Source organism: Vigna unguiculata, chromosome 3 (genome assembly GCF_004118075.2).
Source record: "Vigna unguiculata cultivar IT97K-499-35 chromosome 3, ASM411807v1, whole genome shotgun sequence".
NCBI lineage: Eukaryota > Viridiplantae > Streptophyta > Magnoliopsida > Fabales > Fabaceae > Vigna > Vigna unguiculata.
In genome coordinates, this window is record NC_040281.1 from 38,683,286 (window position 1) to 38,689,290 (window position 6,005).

Here is a 6,005-nt window from a genome sequence, read left to right on the forward strand (position 1 = left end):
CCTATACAATCAATCATTTCGATAATAAAGGATTAAATGCAATAAACTAAACAAATAAAATTAATTTGGCGTGCAATTTATATTTTCCCTCATCTAAAAGTTTGCTTAAGATATTTTGTTTCAAAGCTTCAGGTATATCAAAGACTTAAACATAGAAGAGTTATAGGAAGACCAAATCCAGAAATCAACTAGATTAAGTTTCAGGTACAATGTGTTCTTGTATTATTTTTTTTATTTCTATATCATTGTTACCTGCTTTGTGGCAACAACAAGATAGTAAATATGGACTGGGAGAAGTTTTTAATTCGTCAATGTAAAACAAATATTGTGTTTGGTTTGAAATACAATATGCAATACAAATGTGTACAATGATTTTGTATGAACAACAATATTATTTGTCATAATTGTTTTAGTAACAGTTTGATGATGGAGCCCAATGCATCTTGCGCAAATGCAAGACTAAAAAGAAAGTTGATGCTCAAAGAAAAGAAAATGAAATGTGTAGAGAAGACTCATAGAGAACTACATGATGAAGATCATCGAAGGAAAATGAATTGTACACCACTGTCTGATATTACAATGATGGATTTCTTCAATCGGCAGATTGAACCAAATAACTATATCGAAGGAAATTATAATCAACAACCACGTCAAAGGAAAACTAATGCTATGAGCTTTAGATTTCATAATGAGACTTTTCATCGCCAAAATCTGCTTCAGAAGTTTCAAGTTGCAATAGAGTTTTCATCAGAGTTTCGTCAAAGTTCAACAGGTGAGTCATCATCCCATGCTATAGTACAAGATGTTGCACTACATCAAAGTACAACTCCCCAGATTGAGAATATCGTTAGAGGTAATACTTTCTAAATTGGTAGTATATTATTTATAGATTGTTGAAATTTTTACTATATGTTTGACATATACGAATAACCTTTTTCAGATTCACCACCTGACCAGAACGAAGACATGGAACATGACTCTATAGCACAAGATTGGGAAATCGAACAGCCCATGCATCCTAGATAAGATTTTATATAATACCTATAATTTTTATTATTCGTATATTGTACTTCATTTAGTAAGAGTATATTTGAATATACACAGTGTACGCAGACATTGGAGATCCAATATTCATATGCAGGGAATGCAAGGCCTACATGTGGTACGAGGAAAGGATTAAAAAGACCAGGAGATGTGTAAGTCCGACTTTCCATTTGTGTTGCGATAATGGTAAAGTTCAACTACCAATTCTAAAAGAGCCACCAATTGTTTTGCAACGTTTGTTATTTGACAATGAATCCAAAGAAAGCAAGAACTATCAAAGTCATATTAGGACATACAATATGATGTTTGCCTTTACATCTCCTGGAGCTAAAGTTGACAGAACTTTTAATAATGGAAAAGGACCGCCCAATTTAAGAATCCAAGGTCAATCTTGTCATAGAATAGGGAGCCTTTTACCAGTACCCGGTGGGCTTCCAAATTTGCCCAACTATATATTTACGACACCGAAAATGAAGTTCAAAATAGAATGGAATCATTAAGGTACATGAAAAGTTTCTTCTATTGAACTTAAACAAAGTTGAACAAGTACTTATATTAGCTCTTACTCTTCGCATGAATCAAGATAATATTGATTTGGAAATTGTCAGCAAATTAAAAAAGATGCTCAATGAGTTCAATGTTCATGCTAAATCATTTAGAATGGCAAGGGACAGATATAGGAACCAACCATTTGATGATTTGAAATTGAGACTTATTGCAGACAGGACAAAAGATGGAAGGATATACAATGTTCCCAATGTTTCAGAAGTTGCAGTCCTTATTGTTGAAGATGTTGATACTGCTTCAGGTAGAGACATCATAATGGAAAAGCAATCCGGCAAATTACAAAGAATAAATGAATTGCACACAAGCTACGTAGGGTTTCAATATCCTTTACTATTTCCATATGGGGAAGATGGATATAGACATGATGTCAATCATCGTGATAGACCAGGAATCAACCAGAAAAGAAATAGACTGACAATTAGGGAGTGGTTTTGTTTCAGGTTGCAAACAAGACACTCAGAAGCATTAATTTTGGTTATATCTAGACGACTTTTTCAACAATTCATTGTTGATGGATATACAATGATGGAATCTAAGTTAAGGGTTGATAAATATAATAACATCTGTCAAGCTTCAGGTAGTTCACAAAGGATCATAACAAGGAAAGAGGGTTGTTCTTCCTTCATCTTTTATTGGTAGTAGAAGATTTATGGACCAACTGTATTTTGATGGAATGACAATATGTAGTTATATGGGATTTCCAGATCTCTTCATAACTTTCACGTGCAATCCTAAATGGCCAAAGATTACTAGAGCATTGAAAAAGTTAAAGTTATCCTCAACCGATCGTCCTGATATAGTTTCAAGGGTCTTCAAGATTAAATTCGAACAACTTCTCATAGATCTTACCAAAAATCATTTATTGGGCCGAACTATTGCATGTAAGTAATCCCTTCTATGAATAATGATATAATTGTATTATACTAACTGTTCTATGATTATTTTGTAGTCATGTATACTATAGAATTTTAAAAGCGCGACCTACCTCATGCACACTTGCTCATCTTTTTGCATCCGAGCAGTAAATACCCAACTCCTGATGATATTGACAAAGTGATTTCTGCTGAAATCCCGTGTCCAATTACATGTCCTCAACTACATCAATGTGTTCTAGATCACATGATACACGATCCTTGTGGTACTATAAATAGATCCTTGCCTTGCATAAAAAATGGAAAATGCTTGCGCCCATATCCAAAAAACTTTCAGAACACCACCAGTGTATCAGAAGATGGATATCCACATTATCGTATAAGGAACGATTCATTAACTGTGACAAAGAATGGTGTTTGCCTTGATAACCGTTCTGTGGTTCCTTACAACCCTAAACTACTTCTTAAGTACCAAGCACATATAAATGTTGAATGGTGTAATCGCAGTACTTCGATCAATTACTTATTTAAGTATATCAACAAAGGTTACGACAAAATAACGGCTGCCATAGTTCCACAATAGAACGAAGCATATTTGAATAAACAACCAGTAGATGAAATCAAACAATATCTGGACTACAGATACGTATCTCCATGCGAGGCATGTTGGAGAATATTTTCATTCCCCATTCATGGACAAAATCCAGTAGTAGAAAGATTATTTTTTCATCTATCGAGAGAACAGGCAGTGTACTTTAAGGATGATGACAAAATGGATGATATTGTGGGAAAAGCAACAGTTTCAGAATCAATTTTTACAGGCTGGATGAAATGTAATAAGAAATATGCAGAAGCCAGAAAGCTAACATATGCTGAATTCGTTTCCAAATTTATTTATGTAAAGAAAGATAGATGTTGGAAACCAAGGAAAACAGGAAATACTATTGGAAGGCTAATTTAGGTACCTCCAAGTACTAGTGAAGTGTTTTATCTTAGAAGAATGCTAACCCATGTAAAAGGTGCAACATCGTACATAGATATCAGCACAGTTAACAATGTAACATATTCTACATATAGAGAAGCTTGTTTAGCTCTAGGAATTTTAACAGATGATACAGAATATGTCGAAGCTATAAGAGAGAGAAATATTTCCGGAATTGCAGGTTATATCTATTTTGTTTATTTACACATGAATTGGATTACGAGATTGTCTCTTCCAAAGTAACAAGAAATTCTATAAATTATTTGTACGCAAATTTAACCATTGGAACAGAAATGCTCCAAAACCTGACTTTGATCGAGATAGAAAAATTGCTTGAAGATAATAGAAGCAGTTTAAAGATCTTCCCAACCATGCCATACCCAAATGATTTTGTTGTCCAAAATTGTGGAAATAGGCTTATTTATGCAGAACTGAATTATAACATTGCTGAGCAACGAGAATTGTTCCAATCCAACTTAAGATCAATGACAGGTTCAGAATCTATGTTCTTTCTTATTGTATTACTTTAAACGAAAATGACATTATTTAACAACTGTCATAACAATTTCTTTCAAGTGAAGAAAAGCAATTTTTTTAAAAGATTAGTAAGGCCGTTCTAAATAAACAAGAAGGAGTATTCTTTCTATATGGATATGGTGGAACTGGAAAAACTTTCATGTGGAGAACACTGTCAGTAGCATTTCATTCTGAAGGAAAAATTGTACTAACAATTGCTTCAAGTGGAATAGCTTCTCTATTACTACCAGGAGGACAAACAACGCATTCTAAATTTAAGATACCAGTACCAACATTAGATAATTCAGTTTGCAATATCGAACAAGGATTTGAAGATTCGGAGTTGTTAAAGAAAGCTAAACTTATTATTTGGGATGAAGCTCCAATGGCACACAAATATTGTTTTGAAGCATTAGATAGAACTTTGAATGACATAATGAGTGGTATGACAAAAGAGAATGTTGTTTTTGGTGGAAAAGTGATAGTATTCGAAGGTGACTTTAGGCAAATCCTTCCTGTTATTCTTGGAGGTAGCAGGTCTGATATTTTAAATTCCACAATTAATGCATCTTATCTTTGGGATCACTGTGAAGTTCTAACATTGACAAAAAATATGCGTATGCTACAACGAGGTTTACAAAGTAGTACTGCATCCGAGATTCAGGAATTCTCAGATTGGATTGTTAAAATTGGTGATGGTAAGTTAGAAGAACCAAATGACGGTTTAGTAGAAGTCGAAATACCTAAGGAATTTCTGATTTCAAAGTTCAATGATTCGATAGAGGCAATTGTGAATACAACATATCCAGATTTAATTCACAAGTACACAGAAGAATCATTTTTGCAGAGCAGAGCAATATTAGCAAGTAGAATTGAGATTGTCAATCAAATCAATGAATACATGTTATCACTAATTCCAGGTATGCCAATGGAAGTCATGAATTTATAATGGTACATGTTGGTATGATTGATATTAATAATAGTCTTATTTATATATCTAACAATTGTTTACAGGGGAAGAAAAATAATATCTTAGCTCTGATTTAGTGGATGAATCCACTTCAAGTGATGCTTATAGCAATATCACCTCTGAGTTCCTAAATTCACTTAGTATGTCTGGACTTCCTAACCATAAGATCAAACTAAAGATTGGAGTACCTATAATGCTTTTGAGAAACTTGGACCAAGCTACAGGATTATGCAATGGAAGCAGATTGATCGTGACAAGACTTGCAAACCATGTCACAAGTGCTAAATTGATAACAGGTAACAAGGATGGACAAGAAATTTATATTCCTCGAATGTCAATGTCTTCGTCCCAGTCCCCATGACCATTTAAGCTAATTAGAAAGCAATTTCCCATCATGCTCTCATATGCAATGAAAATAAACAAATCTCAAGGTCAGTCACTAGGTTTTATCGGATTGTATTTGCCGACACCCGTATTTAGCCACGGTCAGCTCTACGTTGCAGTTTCTAGAGTTCAAAGTAAATCTTGATTAAAGATATTAATCCATGACAATGACAAGAAAAGATGCAGCAAAACAACAAATGTTGTTTACAAAGAAGTCTTTCAAAATGTATAACTTAGCAATCTTTTGTTATGAATTTCAAAATATTTTTTCCAGTAATGTTTAGCAATATGATATAGTATTAAACATTGAAGCAGAGACTTACTTTATTTGGACATACATCTAAGCAGACCAATGATGCGTGAAACATCTACCCATGCTGGAAGTTGGAAATCACGATATCAATTCCCAGCAATGAAATATCAATCTCCACGCTGTTAGATACCAGATTAAGAATTCCTGAAAACAATAAGTGAATAAATATCACAGAAACAAATTTGGTATACATTTGATATGCTAAATCCAATAACGATCGACAGAGTAGGTAATTATCTTATTCATGAATATTTAAAGACAAATTTACAAATTTTTCATTGTCCCCAAATTCATAGGCAAATCACAGTGATGGAGGAGTAATTCTTACCCAGATCGATCCATATTTTGTTCTCTGGT

At 33.6% G+C, this 6,005-nt stretch overlaps 1 pseudogene; it reads left to right on the top strand.

Annotated features, from left to right (window-relative positions):
* The first annotated feature begins 1,617 nt into the window (after nucleotides 1-1,617).
* LOC114175425 lies at nucleotides 1,618-5,567 on the top strand (annotated as a pseudogene).
* Nucleotides 5,568-6,005: the final 438 nt, after the last annotated feature.